Raw genomic sequence first — 18,372 nt, forward strand, 5'->3', positions numbered from 1 at the left:
TGCCATAGATTTCAAAATACTTTTATTTGAATACACATTATTGTGTACAGTAAGAACTTGAAACTCGAAATCAATATATTAGCTGATTCTAGCTTCGCACACACACAAATCAACGTTGAGCTGGCAAATATTAATTGCTCAGGTAAAACACATAGCCACATATGCACACACGCACACACCTGTTCACCTAAGTGGCGCAACAGGAATCCATTTGCACTGATTGCCTTGCGGGACGGAGGGGTGGTGGGACGGGGCGGGGAGACACTAATGCGACACCACACCGAACTTGGCTTACTGGCAAAATTCCAGCTAATTACCGCATATTTAAACGATCTGAACTGAGGTCTGCATATTCTTTCGCCTGTTTAACAAATCTCTCGACATGATTTCTGACGGCAATCGCAATTGCATCATCGGCACAAGTCAAGTGGCAAGTGGCAAGTGGCATGTGGCATGTAGCAAGTGCTGCTGCCACACAACTAACTGAATATGCAATGAGACAGAAGCCATACCCCAAGCCCCAAACCCCAAACCCAAAGGCAAAGGCAGCGGCGAGTGTGAGTGTAGCCTTTGCTCTCTTGAGTGCAGTTTTGAGTTGTTGTTGTTGTTGTAGTTGTTGTTGCTGTTGCCTGTGAGTCTCGTTATCATTGGTAAATACTAAATTGCCTACAAATATGAAGCAATTATCAAACATAAATGGGGAAAAAAAATTATTAATTACATGTGTGGCATGGCCCGAGTGTATCTGTGTGTGCTTTTGATTGTTGTTGTTATTGCTGTCTTTATTGCAGCGTGTAGCGTGTGGTAATTGCCATCATTGTGTGCAATTGATTGCATCTGGCCGAGGGGCGCCAATATAAACAAACCAATTAAGGGCCAAGTGCACAGACCCAATCACTACAACAGCAACAACAACAACAATGGGAACAACATGTCTGTGTCGAGTGCCAAAAGGGGGCCTGAACTTAGGCCAAAGTAGGGGCCAGAAGGGGCCAAGGGGGGGTCAGCGGGGGTCAGCGCCTACGTCAGCGGCCAGCGTCAACGCAGGTCACACACAAATGGCAGGCAATGAAAATCAGAGCAAATGGAGCCAATTGTTTTATGAACTTATTGCACGCTCTTTTATCATGCCAGCCAGAGAATATTGTAGTTTCTCTCGAGTAGTAGAGCTCAGGACGAGGACGAGGGGCAGACGACAAAACCAACTGAGAGAAATGCTTATGCTGCAAGAAACGGCAAATACAAGAGTCCATATATATCCAAATAAAACATACGCGAGTGTATGTGCCTGTGTGTGCGTGTGTGTGGGTGTTGCTGTTGTGTTGGTTGAAGCGTAAAATGTATTGCAAACAAATTGTCAAGTATTTTTGTGGCTTACATCTTGGCTGGAGCCTCGTCGTCTTGAATGCTCCACCCCGAGCCCCCTGTCAAGGTCCACTCAGTCGCGCCACGGGGGGACTCGACCAGACATTTGGCTGGCTTTGGCACAGCTGGGCACTGACACCGCCCCCCCCCCCCCCTCACCATCTGCCACAAATGGATGTTGCGCGCCAGCCGAATGCCAGTCCTTGCTGACTTTTGCCATGTGCCGCGTGGTACAGTCGGAGAAATACGCCAATCTAAATTCTAGTTATATAATTGTTAATAGCAAACCGGATCACCAAATCGGTTCAATAAATCGCTTTCTTTATATATTTATTGGTAACTATTTTGTACGTGTTAAAGCTTGACATCAGACCTTAAACAGCATCAATTATAAAAAAAGGACAGCTAAGCCTTGACCTTGACTTTTTACAAATCAATAATTATCCCAACAATTGTTTATTCTTATAGCCTTGCAGAGGGTCGTGAAATGTGTAATGCATGGAAGGAGACATATATATATTCTTGATCAGTATCAACAGCCGAATCGATATAGCCATATCCGTCTGTCCGTCTGTCTGATTCTATGCGAACTAGTACCTCAGGCTTAAAGCTATTGCCATGGATCGGACCACTATATCATATAGCTGCCAAAGGAACGATCGGTCGAAAAGTTGGTTCTTATATGAACAACTTTTTTGTTTATCAAGATATCTTGAACACACTCGGCATTTTAGTTTTACTATGCTCCTCATATATATGCAAAATCCTATCAACATCGGACCATTATATCATTTAGCCATAGGAATGATTTGTCGAAAATTCAGTAGTTGTATGGAAAACTTTTTGTTTTTAAAGATATCTTAACCATACTCGGCATTAATTATTTCCCCTGTGCTTCCTATTGGTTGGGTATTAAATCTTCGGCATGTCCTTCTTTCTCGTTTCACATGTATGTAAAATTAATGGAACACTTTAGTTAACGATATTGATATTCATATTGATATTGATGATACATTTTTCTTTTAGCTTTTTGCTGAGTGTATGTCCCCGTCTGGGTGGCTTGTGCAACGCAAGAAATCGCTCGACAAATAATGAGCAGTCGCTGACCCAGCGACTGTGGGTTTTGCGAGTCCAACTCGAGTTGCTTAGAAAGTGCAAGTGGAATTTTTTGATGCCACGCTTGCCGCAGGTTGGCAGTTGGGAATCGGCTGCCGCATTGCAACATAATTGAATTATTTATTTTAATTAATGTAAGCAAATGGCAAACTTGGGCTTACGCTTTGCTGCATTACGCATACGCAAGGTGTGCCTTGTCAAGTTATCTCACAACAAAAAGTTCTTTGCTTAATTATTTGTGTGTGCGTGTGTATGTGTGTGCACGCGTCTAATCAAACTTTAAATAGAATTTTGTGCTAGCAACAGCAAAACAACTTTCTGCTGCTATCTCCCACCTCCCCCCTCTGCCCCCTGCCCCCTGCCAGCCATCCCGCCCACCAACCATCACGTACATATCAGAAATGTTTTACAAAGTGAAAATGCATGAAACGTGTGCTTCCAGAGTTCGTACGGTTAACTTGCTTTCTTCCTCTTCTGCTCTTCTTATTGTTGTTGTTGTTGTTGTTGTAATTCCTGTTGCTGCTGCTGCTGCTGTTGTTGTTGTTTGTTTGTTTTCCACAAAAGAGCATTTTGTATCTCGGGCTGCTCTGAGGTGCCGCCTGCCACATTGCGCAAAGTTTTTGCCAAAATGTTTTCGCTGCAGTTGTGAGTTGCACAAGTCGAAGTCGCCGTCGCCGTCGCAGTCGCAGTAGCAGTCGCAGTAGCAGTTGCAGTCGCAGTGTTGTGAAGCAACTGCAACAACTGCAAAACAACGGCGACACATTTCAGGCATTCGCAACACTTTTGCCCACAATTGTTTGCCAAAGTAGCAGCAGCAACAGCTTCTACTTTCGCGCTGCCGCAAGTTCTGCGGATCGAGGCAACTCCTGACTGGCACACATAAGCTCTAGCCGCCTGCCGCTTGCCGCTTGCTGCTTGCCGCTTGCTGCTTGCCACATGGTTGATGGTGTTGAAAAGCGGCTCATAAACAGTAAGCTGCTTAGAAAATGCAGCACGCGCCAACACATCGACAACTGTCTGCGTTCCGGCTGGAGCATGGCATGCCATACTTTACGCTTTATTTCAATTTATAAGTAAACCCTTTTTAACACCAAATCCCTTAAGTCGCCCCCGGCCACCCACCAACCCAAAGCAGCGCCAGCGCAGCAAGGACATCCCAGCCTGATGCAGCAATATTTATTTTAAAGCAAATAAGTTGATAAATATGTGTGCCAGCGTCTGTTGAGGCAGCAGCACAGTGCCATGTGGCAAGCGCCGCCGATTAGGCTTGGAAAGAGGTAGTTGGGGGTTTTGGGGCAGGCAGCAGGACTCGCCTCCTGCAAAGCGCTCGAAGCGTGCTCCGTTCCTGCTGTGTGTGAGTGTGTTGATATTTCAGACAGCTTCATGATTCTGCTAATTGCCAGTGCTTGGTAAGCCGCGCATGCCTCCGCATTTGTGTGGTCTAATGGGTGATGGGAGAGGGCGAGGGCGAGGACGAGGGAGGGGGAGAGGTTAGAGGTTAGAGCGTGCAGGACAGAGGTGATATTGCGTGGCTTTGTCACATTGTGCATTGCACAATGTGCTCCCCGCACAATCTATTGAGCAGTTGCTGCAGCAACTGCTTTAAAGCGCCTGACAAGCCGCCAGCGGGAATTGAAGCTGAGTCTGGCTGAGTCTGGAAGCCAGGAGATAACCATAAATCATTCCATTCATATAATTTGCCTGGTGCTTAGAAGGCGACGCTGTGTGCCAATAAAGTAATTTGTATAAACAATATAATTCATTGCCGACTCTCATTTATCAAAGCGAAAGAAATGGAGACACCGAGACATGGAGCGAACCCTTCTGCTGCTGCTGGAATAATCAGGCGCATCTCTTATTTATGCCATCGATGATGACAACGATGACGACGCTGACAATGATGACAATGATGATGATGATGATTGTCAGCCTGACAACTGTCAACTGTCAGCAACAACAATAACAACAACAACTGGAACTGGAACTGCACGCAGAACTCAAGATACAAGATACAAAATACGAGACAAACAATTGTGTCGCAACGGGCCCTGAAAAATTGTTAAGCATTTGTTTTGACAGCGCGTTTTGACAATACAAAGCAGACAAATAACACGACGCATCGGTGTAAAAGCAGCCAAACTCCTGGATCCTTAGCACAGCCAACGGGCCGCTGAATAGACGCTTCCCACTTGAAGATGTTAAATTAATTGTGTTCTGTGACGCGTGCCAGGCCCCAATGAATGTAGAAAAGCAGAGAAGCACACACACACATGTGTACCTATTATAAATATACTTAGTTGCGGGTGCCCCACGACTTCATTTGCCTAGTTATCAGTCGAGGCAAAGGCAACTGTAGTAAGCGATTGACTGACGAGCAGATACCTTGTGCTTAACCTCCGGCATGCAATATCTCTTTAATTTTTCACTTTCTATAATACAACGGAAAAGGGATACGAAGAATGTACTATAATTGCTCTGTATAACCAAATGAGAATAAGTACCGTCCTTTTTTATACTAATACTATTAATTAATTTTTGATGTAATATGATATTTGAATATTTATATATAGAAATCGGTGTAGCAGTCATATATTTTTGTCGATTATCTCTGCTTAAATATGTTTGGGTGTGTTTTCGAAATTAATATCTTATTATTCGTGCTTATGTGATTGCTTATGCATTATCTGCCTTTGAATTGCGCTAACTTTTTTTTAAAAAACATTGATTTAACCCATTGATTTTATTTTTAAGTTGTTGCATTTCTTTGAATGCCAATCATTAGTAGATGCTCAAAAAGGTATTACATGCCTAAATCGGACATTATTTACGCGTGATAATCAAAAAAATAATCATCCAAACAGTTTTCGAGCGGAATTATGTCGTCTTTAGAGCGGCGGAGTTATGTCGCCTTAAAATGACATAATCTCGCGCAGGTCAACGGCGGAACTATGTCAGTTTTTTAACGACATATTTCCGGCGCCAAATGATTGCTATTCAGGGTACCTAGTTGACCTATATATCCTTGGTTATTTTATATCATGGATATAGTCCTAGCGAGCCTAAAGGACCGAGTTACATTTTTGCCCCTAACTGCTGGGCAATGATCATTTTCATTCGAAGAACTCATCGACCTTCTGGGCATTTCTGTTCGCCTGGTATTTGAGTGCAAATTTGAGTGCAAATTGGGGGCACAGCCGGCGACGAGGGTGCCCCTTCGGGTATGCAATGCAATTTTTCGGCAGCTAAAAATATTTTTTGTCGACCTTTTAGGCATTTCTGTTCGCCTAGTATTTTGGCAGATTTTAAGAAAAATCTGGCTACCGCAGTGGTTTGAATTTTCATTTTTTAGCCACATCGTCTTGGCAAATATATATTTTACTCAGATCCTGGAAAGACTTACGTCCTTTCTATTATATTTTCTAAGTTAACAAGGCAAGGACTGCATGATGACCAAAGGACATGGCCGATTTAGTTATTAGTGTCCTTTATATATATATCGCCATATGCTTTGGCCTACTTTCTGTACAGACTAATGTCTCGTTTTGTTTTGAAGAATTACCAAGTTGTGGCCAATTTTGTGTAAGGAAATATCCTATTCAGTTGGTAACTGTGCCCTATACATGTCGTTTAACACAGGACTCGACATGATCGGACTAATTTTCTTGATTTGTGATTAAGATAAAAATGTCCTTTGACCAAATAACAGCGCTATTAATACACGTCGTTTGGGACAGGACAGTTTGGGATCCGCGCGAATGCAACCGACGTACAATAATATCAATGTATCTTGGGTTGGCAAATAAATTAAACTCATATGTGACTTACCTCGCTGTGAATAACAGTAATCTGGAGGGCATGACAGCAGCAGGATAACCAACGTAGTCCACAGCCCGTGCCCTCATCAACAACGGAAGCTGCCAATAGCAACGGGCCCTTGGTTATAGTATACGGGATAGAAAGAGCAAACAGTCTGCTTCAGGCTGCACAATAGAATTGCGATCACGTTATTCCACGGAGATTATTGGAAAACGTGCAACAAATACGTTCAGACTAAATTGTTTAAAAACATCCGACATCAATAAAGTAAATCTGTGCTCCCAAAATCACCTGAAATTATTGGATAATGTAATAAGACTAGAAACACCTTAAGCTTATGCTCCTACCTCTCCAGGCAGTTGCGTTTCGTAATGCGCAAACGTTCTGTATATCCAGACAGTTGCTAGAACTGCAAAGACATCCAAAACATTCAAATTAGCAAATTACTCCGAACTTTATAATGTGAATCAATGGTCCTGAATCTTGCTAGTTTAACAATGTATATCCTTCTCAACTCTTGAAGAATTTGGCCGAGTTATGTCCCAAAAAAAAAAGCGAATGAGTTTATTGGCCCTGCTTGCCGATCCGTGGGCTGGATACGGAGATAGTAACGATAGCCATTATAGACCGCCCAGATGAGCATCTATATGAAACCAAATTAGTTGATTGCATTAAACACTGTAATTCAGCCTATGTATACGATGTTATAGGATTTTAAGCACAAGAAATACTGCATAGATCTCGGAATTGCTAAACTTTTCACCATTATTCAATCTGTATATATTAATGTGTATAATAAATTTAATAAATATAAATCATACAAAGCTAACTTATTCAGACACTCACCTGTGTGCTGATAATCATGTACTCCATTCAGAATTCCATGTAATAGCCACAGCTTCACATTGCTGCAGCCGGACCCGTCCGGATTTCTTTACCCTTGTACGTAGATTCAATGCACATTTGGTGGAATCGTGGAAATCTTAGAATGCCAAACGATGGTCCTGAATCCTGTGCGTTCAATAAGATGTGACCTTGCTAGATCCTTAAGAAATTGGCCGAGCTATGAAAAAAAAAAACCAATTGTCTTATATCTTTTGATTATATCAATTGAAAAAGACGCCAGATTTAGAGGCCAAATTGATAAGGACGCCAAACCATGAACAAAAAGCCAATCCTCGTGAAAATCGAGTGAGATTTGACCGAGTAATAAGGGTGGGAAATTTTTACCCATGTCTATATTCAAAGATCTTTGAAAATGAGTCTTATGCCGATCGGATGGTATGCCAATTTAACACTGTTGCGGGCGAAATTTCCCAAATCGCTGAAAAACGTATTTATTAAGTTCTCAAAAATCATCAGAAAAATGTTTGAATCTCACTTCTTAACGATGAAACTTTGGTTTTTCGAAAAATGTGAAAAACGTCTCAAGTCATTTTTTAGCCCCCAATCTTTGGCACCCATTTCCACCAAGATTGAATGTATTTTACGAAAAGTGTGAAACACCCCTCAAATGAATTTGAACAAAGTTCTTTGAAAATGAGTTTGAGGCCGATCGGATGAGTAAACTATAAAGTTTCATACAAATTTTTTTCCGAGATTTTTCCACATAAGCGGATGAAATTTTCCCGAAATCCTGTAATAACGTGTACCTTTATCACACAATGTAACTGAAGTGAACATTTCAGATTTCTAGCTCTTACGGTATGGGCTGTGCGTTGATCATCAATCAGTCAGTCAGTCAGTCAGTCAGTCAGTCAGTCATGTCACAAAAAGTATTTATTTGTCAGGATGGATTTTAATACATTCCATTTGATATATACAGTACGACCTCGCTCAACGCAACCTTTTATAATTTGGCCAGTTGCGAAAACTGAGGGAACATTTTCTGTTGGCCACGAGACCTATTTCCAAAAAGAGATGCCTTTGCTAACCAATAAAATTAAAGTAAATCGAATAGTTCTGTGTTCAAAGCAAGGATTTCATTTTACTTTATTTATTTTTTGAAAAATTGTATTCTGTACTTTTTTACAATTTATACTTTTCTGAACAGCTGTTTCTACAATGTTAAGAAATCGGGTGTTGCAATTATCGAGGAATTGCGTGTAACGAGGGTTGCGTTGAGCGAGGTCGTACTGTATATACTTTAACTTTATTCTTTTTTTCAATGAGTTCTTCAGTCCGCGGTTTCCTCATGTCCGCTCTGCCCAACATCACAAATCAGACAATCGATAATTCCTTTTTACTAGTAATCAACATATGTCTCTTACTTCTATCTTATGCTACTCTCCATCTGTCATTTGACAGTCAGTCAGTGAGGACAAACAGTTTTATATATAGAGATATGGGGTCGCAAATGATTTCTTCTGCTAGCAACACTCTCTTACACATTATTATACCCCTTTACACATTCTCAATGGATGCAGGGCATAACAAAGCATCAACTAGCAAGGACTATGTGTGTGTGCGCGCGTCTCACGTCTTGTTTGCACAAATTTCAATTTGTATATTACCTCATATCATATGAGTATTGAGCGCATTTCTTATGCACTTGCAGGCAGCACCCTTGCATTCCTTTTGCACAGTGTGTGTGTGAGTGTGTGTGTGTGTGAGTGAGTGTGTGTGTGGTAGAGGGTGTAAGCGTGCGTGCAGACAATGAAATTTATGGAAACGCCAGACGGAATAGCAATAACCTCACTATTGGTAGGGCACCGAACAGAATATGCTACAAATTTGCTTTATTTAACATGCAAAAAAGTTGTAAAGTTTTTTTACGCTCGACGCAAGCTTTTTGCGGAGCTCGAAGTGCTGTGCAGCAGCAGGTATGGCAGGGTATGCCATATTCGGATTGACGTGCTCAGCATTTTGTTGCTGTTTCAGCTGCATTGCATTGTCAGACAAAGTATGTAATGTTCTTTCATGTGATTTCATTTCTGCTGGCAAGCAACCGCCCATCGCCCATCGCCCACCGAACCTCCAGAACCATCAAAATATCGCGAACGCGCAAAGTTTGAGAACTTTCTTGCGCTGCTTCAGTCTTTACCACGTATGAATAACTTGACGTGATGCTCTGCTTTCTGCTTCCTTCTTCAACACTCGGCGAAAAAACCAAAAATGTTTGCTTAATTCAAGTAAAAATGTTATCAGAATCCAGACCAGTTTTCGAGGAAGGAAATTCTCATTTCGAGATATTTTCTAATTTAAGAATATTTCAGACGGAAAACAACTTTGAACTTTAAGAACAAAACAACATGAGTTCTATGATAGTCTCCCTGGCAATTAAAACAACTTTCTTCGAGTGTACAGACTCTTGCTCACACCCTAAAAGCATCAGTCTGTGGTTCTACCACTGCCCGGCCGGGAAAGTCAAATGCTTTAAGGCACGACCTCTGGCTTAAATTGTTTTCGGCCAAACAAGATGCACGAGCTGCCTTCGCCGGCATTGACCAAAAGCAATTTGTTGTACAATTTGTAGCAAGTTCTGGCGCGCATGTAGCTGCAATGAAAGGCGAAAGGCGAAAAGCGAAAGCAAAGGATGCAGCCAACGGTCAGTGTGAGTGCGCGTTGGTCCTGCATCCTGCGTCGTGTGTCCGTGGCAATGCTGACAGACAACGGCGGGGACAATGTGTCCTTATTATTATCGTAATTATCTGTGGAGCGTGCTGCAAGCGTGAAGCAAATGTAAATATAATAAAAATAAAAGCAGTTAAATGAACAAATTGAGTTGAGTCCGGGCCAACGGTGACGCGTCGCCAGCAGCCGTCAACTTGCCACCGGGTCGAAAACATGGCGTGGTGTGACATTGTTGTTGTCTTTATAAACCTCTTTATAGCTTTTATTTTTAATTGCGTTTTTATTCCATTTAATTCTAGCTTCTTTTTTTTTGCCATTCGTGTGCGCACTGACCGAACAGCCGTAAAATGAGCGCACCTTGTGCACCACGTGACGTATGCGTAATATGTGCATGTACTTTGACGTGTGTTCTTGAGTTTGTGTGTGTGCGTGTGTTTTTGTTTTTGTGTGTGGCTATGATAGCTGCTCGCAGATCAGCTATTGTTGCTACAGAAAAGTTGCCACGTTTGGAACAATGCTCACCTGATGCACTAGCAATCGCAGCTGCTGGATCAAAGAGGACATTGCCCCACGCGGCACGCGGCACGCTGCATGCGGCATGCCTTCACCGAGATATAAATACTTCATATGTTTGCCAACGGCTTTGGCTATTTATGGTCAGCTTTGTGGCAATGCCACAAAATTTAATTAGAGAACGCACTGGGCTATCAACTGGACGCCAGTCTGTGCCACATTCACCATTCCAACGGTGGGTCTCTCGGCTGGCTTAACGCACACACGCACAACAGGCTGTAGTTGTTGTTGTTGTTGTTGTTGTTGTTGTGGGTGTTGATGCCTCATTTTATTTGCAGCATTTATCAGTAGAAACCGCAAAAGCCAGAGAGAAAGGGAGCACAGCTAACAGGTGCCGCAGAAAATTTTATGAATCATTTATAACTCAATAATCCTGTTGAGTTGATTTTAACCAATAATTGATTATTGTTTCCGTCGCTTAATGTTGCTGTTGTTATTGTTGTTGTTGTTGTAAAATGCAGCCATAAATTTATAAATTCATTTCAAAACGAATTTGTGTGCGCGGTATGTCTTTTTTTGTGGAGCCCTTTAAAAGTTGCCAACGCGTATTTCGTGGGAAATTTAATATCAAATTTAACAGATAAGTCCACAGCATAAAACAGCTGCTGCTGCTGAGATCCCAGCCCAAAGCTCGAGCCCTTATCCGCATATAAACTAGTCGGAACTCAAACTCAAATTTATGCAAATTTGTGGCTGCTTTTTCTGCAGCTAGCTAGGCCTGGTCTGTGCACAGTTCCATGAATATTAATGAGACAACACATGGAAATTAGAAGCAGCTAGTGGGTGTATATATGTGTGTGTGTGTGTGTGTGGCAAGTCAAACAATTGCTGGCAAATTATGTATTTCAACATGATTTCGAAAATCAAAATGCGAGCATAGTTTTTGTGCAGCTGCAGGAAGCAGGAGTCAGCCAACAATAATAAGACAGAAGCCGAAAGGTGTTGGACCAATGAATATATGAGCAAAGCGTGTGTGTGTGTGTGTGTGTAAGTATGTACGTGTGTGTTTGAGCACTATGCATATAGTATATACCAATGGTATTTATGGCCTGACCGGGAGGCAATTTGTGGCTTGCATAAATTTTAAGCAGTTGAAATTAATGACGCGCCTGAAAGTAGGCAACCGACAGACACAACCAAACATGCATACACACACGTACACACACACGCTAGATATACAATTAACAAAAATCAAAAGCAACAACAACATCGTCAACAACACTTAATGTGCCACAGAGAGAAATTTAATGAAAATTACTGCCCCTCCAAACAAAACTCGCCAAGAGAATACAAGAAGAAGCGGGTAGGTTAAAATGGAAGTATGTTAGTGTGGGTGTTGCTGTGTGTGTGTGTGTATTTTCTCATTTATTGTAACACACATTATAAAGTTTTACCGACACTTAAACATCGCTTACATACACAAACATAAACACACACACACACACACACACACACGCACATTCACTATGCAGATAAAGCTGCAACAGATTCCTCTGGCAGAGCACAGAGCACGCAGCTTGTATGCTAGATTGCATCTCGCCAAAGAGTAAAAACAAAACAACAAAAGTGGGCCCAGAGTGTCAGAGTGAGTCCTGCATAAAGGATATACAGATAGGGATATGCGGGTGTCGAGACGAGGTCAGACATCATCAGCCGAAGCAAAGGCAACATCATGACCTGCCACAATTTTGTGCACAGTTTCGGCAGGTTGCATTTAAAGGGGAAGCGGAAGGGGACTAAGCGAACATCATGGATCACACAAATATTTCCATATTAATAAAATGGAAGAAAGACTTTCCCACGGACAAGCACTTGCTGCCAGTTACCCAACGTACACAGTGAGAAATTTAGTTTAACAATCAAAAAGAAGGAACATAAAGAACGAATTAAATTTGTTTCCGATAAAGTTACGAAATATTTACTTAATAAAACATTAACATTATTACTTTACGCATGTTAGCAGACAAAGAGTTTATTTTAATCTATTTAAATTTATTTGTTTACTCATTGAATTGTTACAGTGTAGCCACACACATACTCGCTTTAATATCAATAGCTTAACTTATTCGAAGCTTAAATTTTGTGCGGCAGTTGACTTGATAGTTGACCCGACAGCTGGGCCAGAGACAGAGGCCACATATGCATATATGTTCCAAACTTACATGTGTCCCAACAATACAAAAGTCAGCTCTAAAATGGTATTGCTGGACTGTTCGGCACTGCCAAGTTGGGATTAGCTGAATAGAAGGCCCCCGACAAAGGGCTGAAAACATGCAATCTTTTATTTAATGAGTGCGAGTCAACAGCTCAGCTCCACTTCAAATTGACACTTTGGCCGCAGTCGTCGCTGCCAATGACTGCCTTATTGGGGACAGACGGAGACGGCGACGGAGACGGAGCCGTAGCCCAGCCAGCCATGCAAAAGTCGCCTGGTCACACACACACACACACACACCCAAGCACATGCACACGAATGAGTTATTAAGCCATGTTTGCGCTTGTCTCTGGTGTGGCACACATTCATTGAGAAATATTTGCAGTCAGCCTGGCTTTCAAGCTGTCTTTGAGGCGTGATTTGGAAACTTTTCAAATATGTTGGCCATTGCCACTTTTTGTTCCATGTGTGTGAGTGCGTGCGTGTGTCTGTGTTTGTGTGAGTATACACTAAGAAAAATGCCGTTTGGCTCTTTAATTCGTATATTGAAAACTTCCCAAAGCTTCAAGCTTCACTTAGTTCAAAAACACATCATCTAAGAATTTCCATGCCTAAAGTTAGCGTCAAAGAAAATATATAGCAGGGAGATTACTAAAAGAACAGTCTGCCCATCGTAATATACTTATATCCAGCTTACATTTTACCAACTCTATTTAAGCACAAAATACCTGGTTATTTCTTGACGTGTAGTTAAGCCATCAAGCAATCTTGACCAGCCTAGTCTACGCCTGTGATCTTTGGCTAGACGCTCGCATTCATTTGATTGGAAAACGCGCTGAAGCAGAAACGGCATCAGGCTATACAAGTCCAGGCACAGCAGTAGCAGCAGCAGCAGCAGCAGCAGCAACTACGTATGTCCTTGTGATTTATATTCAGTCACTCCCACCGCCACCGCCACCGCGCCCGACTCTTCAATCATCATTGTCAAACCCCTCTGGTTGCCGCTTTGCCAACCTTTTGCTACAAATGTGCATAGAGTTTAACTTGGCCGGGTTTACATGCTTGCTCTTGCTTTGCTGGCAGCTCCATTAGCAGCAGCAGCAGCAGCAGATACCCAAAGCAGGCCTCAGTCCGGGGGAAGTGCAGGTGTAAGTGTTCCAAAGCGAAGTCTGGCTATGGCCATGGCTACCCGCAAATTAGTTTTCAATGGCAACTGCTTCACTTTTGGCTCACAGTTTTTGGCTGCCAGGATTCCGGCCACTGTGTGCGGTGGTCGGCTGGCAAACCGGAATCATTGGAAACATAAATAAATATGCCTTAAACTGCCATATCGAGGCTGGTCAATGGCCAGCAATGGCCGTGCCACCCAATCCGGCCTGACAAGTATAATAATTTATACATTTATTTCATTTGCTTTGCGTTTTATTTATTTTTGTATTTACTGCGACTGCCTGCAGCTGCGCAAAAAAAAGAAATAACAAAGCAAAACCACAGTAAATATGCGCAAATATTTAATATTTTTTATAAAGATATGTGCATATATATATTCACTTTAATTGATACCTTTAAGGCTCAGACGTTAGCAAAACATCTAAGCCTCAAGGTTGCCAACATCCGTATATATAAACGATAGCTATGGCCTGTTCCTGACCAGGGTCAATGATTCTGCTGCTGGTCAGTGCGCCCATCGCTCTTCCCCCCACCCAACTCCTGCCGCAATCCACAAATTTTGTTTACGTTTTGCTGGACGCGGCGCGCACATAATTTATTTTGCCCGAGATGTCCTTGTCCGTGCTGTGTGTTTGTGTGTGTGTGTGTGCCTCATTGCTGCCTGTCAGCGCCTCTGAGATAAGCTGACTGCGAGAAATATGCGAGCAGCTCGGCTCCTGTCACTCCCACCCCCCCAGCTGCAGCCTCACGAATGTGCGAATAATGAGCCAGCGGAGCAGGAAATGGAAGGCGTAGCGAATGCGAACAAAATATGGCAAACGCTTCGAAGAGCATCAACCAGCAGCAACGAGACATAGATAAAACCAGCCAGTTATCATGGTATACCCAATATTAGATACCCTTCTTGTACAACAACTCAATGTCCGAACGATAATTTCAATGCAGATAAGAGTTTAATCATATATTTTCAACCAGTATTTCGGATGAAAGTAGTATGAAAATATAGTGCTTGGATTATAAGGGAAACAAAACAGTTTTCAATGCAAAATTTTTATTTTCCACAATACGACACCAACAAATATGTGCCTGCAACAAATTGCCAGATCTAGTGGCCTAGTGCCATCAAGTAAGCTTCAAAATTGACAGACTATATTGCCTTGGGGGAATCTGAGATGTATTTTCCTATGCGTTACACATGCGATGACAAATTGGGAATACCCTTTACCAAGGGTATAATGATGGTGGTCTTTAATTGGTCACGGCGGCAACAAACAACCGACTCACTGAACAACCCACAACAATCCAGCAGCAATCCACCGAGCACCGCTGAAACTGTGGCCAGTTTCTGTTCCTGCTGTTCGCTAGCGAGGTTAATATGTGCGACTGATTTATGTTTGCAGCAGCAGCAGCAGCAGTAGTAGCAGTAGCAGCAGCAGTAACAGTAGCAGCAGCGGCCGCAGTAGCAGTAAAACTAGCGGCAGACTGGGATTGCGATTGGGCTTGGTATTCGGACGTGGCTGCTATTGCCATCTTTAGTGTTGGCGCCAGGCGCCAAACGCACGCAGCACATCCTTCATCCTTCATCATGGAGCGCTCACATGCTGCCCCCACCCCACTCGCCGCCCACTTCACCCCTCGCTTAGCCAGTAGCTTGCGTGGCTCGGCGCATTATAAATGATTTTAATAATTTGAAACGATTTGTTTAGTTCTGCATCAAGTCGGATAAACGTCGATGATTAATTAGCAGCCGCGTCTCGGCTAGGGCACGCAGGACAGCGGCAGCAGCAGGAGTGGCAGCAGCAGCAGCATGTGCTAAAGCGCTCCGTTACATAAGCATGTTTTCTATTTTCTCCATTTTTATCGCTTTGCCATTAAATTTGTATGTTTAGGCGCGCGGCATTTGCCTACGAACTGTGTGTATGTGAGTGTGTGTGTGAGCGGAGACAAAGGCATAGTGAGAAAGTATGAGTAGGTTGATTGTGTTGCTGGCTCAATTGCCGTTAATCAACTTTGTGTTTTGTTCGCGCATCTTACTCAAAGCGGAAATTAATTGGCTACCCCAACCCTAAACCCACCACAGCCCTAACCCACCACATGTTTGTTGATTTCGCGTCTATTTTTTTCCCTCAAGAAATGGCGCCAATTGTGATACTCGCAAACGCTTGAGTGAATACATATGTATATGTGTGTGTGGATGCAAATTATAAATGTACTCATTTTTTTGTCTGTCTCATATCTTATAAGTATTGCACAATATAACATATTTTTGTCAATTACTTATTATTTACGAGCAAAAAACACACTTACCCCACCAAAAACAACAACAATTGCAGCACTTTTTCTATCACTTACACATTTTTCAACTGTTCCGTTTTAATGCGCATCAGTGACTAAACAATCGTCGCGGTGAGATTCACAACAATAATCAGAGCAAATATGAAGATCAAAGCATGTGGTCAATATATACGTGCGAGCGAGAACACGTGTCAATTATTGTTGCGCTCACTTACACTTACTTGACTTGACTATGCTACCTTGCATATGCACTCTCTGTTAATTAAGAGCGCTTAGATCAAGCTCAATACAGCAAATGTTAAGCAGAGAACTGTTATAAATCTGTAATTGTATATGTTAACATTGTAGGCGAGCTACTTAATATTATGCGCTTCCCTTTTAACTCGTGTGCAGTAATTAAATTTGTAAAATAAAAAAATTAATTATTTATACAATTTAACAACGGGCAGGCGAGTTTAAAACCAATTTATGCAAATGCATACGCAAATATTTGCATTGAAATGTACACATTGCCAAATTGAAATTATTGTTCTATATATGTATGTACATACATACATATGTGCGTTCGTGTGTGTGCGTGTTGTTCCAGCTGCATCATTCTGACTTCTGAGTTAACCGCATCCGCATCCGCATCGCTCGGTCAAACCTCGAATGCCATCGGCCTGGTTGCCTGTGAGTCAAATAACAAACTGTTTCCCAGGACCTGCTGCTTGGGCCATTTGTTTACCAGCCAAGGATACATTAATTCTAAATAAAATACTTTGTAGGCAGCGCTTAATTACCAGAGAGGGAGAAGGAGAACGTGTTGGAGCTGCCATTTGATACCTGGGCCAATTTGTCCATCTGCTGGGCAATTTGTCAATGTGTCATTATTATTGACACATTTAATCCATAATTGTCAGCATTATTTGCTGGACAAATTTAAGGCCATAAATTGAAATATAAAGAGTTATAAATATGTTTGGGCAATCGCCCGATGCGACCGCCGCCTGCAGGCAATATTCACAAATTTATTATTTGAAACGCATTTCAGTTTATTTTATTTAATATATTTTTTCAATATATTTTTAGTAATGCATTGCGACAGCCAGGCCCAGCATAAATCATAATGCAAGACAAATACTTAATATTTTTTAATTCACAATTTGCATATTTATGCGCATTTATTGACGCTCCAACAGGCTTCACGAATTCCATTCGCATTACTGCTTCGATTTATAACATTTACAATTTAAATCATTATTAATATATATATTTTAAATGAAATCATTAAATGCTCTGTGTGAGTGTGTGAATGTGCGCCGTGTTGATGGACGTCCAGCTATATTCAGCTAATTAAAATGACCAATCGTTGGCAAATTAAGCTTAACTTGCGACGGGTGTATCGCCCCGCCACGCCCACTCCTCTCGCACGCCTCCCACGCGCATGCTGCTTTAACTTCTCCTGCTCCTGCTCCTGCTCCTGCTCCTTAGTGTGGCCAGTGTCTGGGCGAATGACAATGCCATTTAATTAATGGGAAAAATCAAGAGTTTCAATTACGTGGCTTGCATTGATAGAAATCTATGGGCAAACATGCATAGCTACTAGCACACGTGCACACACAAGTTCACACTCAGAAAAAGAAACTTCGTTCTAAATTCTTGTACAAACATTAAATACGTGTACTTAAAGGCTTTAATAGAAAATACTTATTACAACAATTTGCATACTTGTAATTAACAGAATATTTTTAATCAAAATAAAACATTCCTAAATTATGTACTGTATTCAAGTCTTGTCAAATAATATTATCTTTAAGAAAACAGCTATCCAAATAAAAGAATTTTAGTATCAATTTTGGAAACGTCGAACTTAAGCAAATACTCAACTTACGTGAAGTGTACACAAATAACAAGTATATTTGAAGGCAAAATTCTAGTACAAATATTAAATACATGTTATACAAAATATTTTTAATTAAAATAAAACATTCCTAAATTATGTACTGTATTTAATTCATGTCAAATAATATTATCTTTAAGATAACAGTTATCCAAATAAGAATTTAAGTCACAATTGGTCTGGTCTTAGTTTCCATGAAGTGTACACAAATACCAAGTATATTTGAAGTCAAAACGATGGGCAGGGCAGGGCTGGGGTGGGGGGTGACAGGTGACAGGTAAACGGAAGCTAGAGAGAGAGCTGGAGAAAGCTATGTATGTTAATTATCTGGCACTATGATTTAACTGCTCATCTCTTCATTGCATAAATAAGTATATATATTTGAGCAGTTGCCGTTCTCAGGTTCATTCCTGATGCAAGTGCTTCA

Source organism: Drosophila montana, unplaced genomic scaffold (genome assembly GCF_035044405.1).
Source record: "Drosophila montana isolate Dmon_TW-CO22-7 unplaced genomic scaffold, ASM3504440v1 contig_2081_1, whole genome shotgun sequence".
Taxonomy (NCBI): Eukaryota; Metazoa; Arthropoda; class Insecta; order Diptera; family Drosophilidae; genus Drosophila; species Drosophila montana.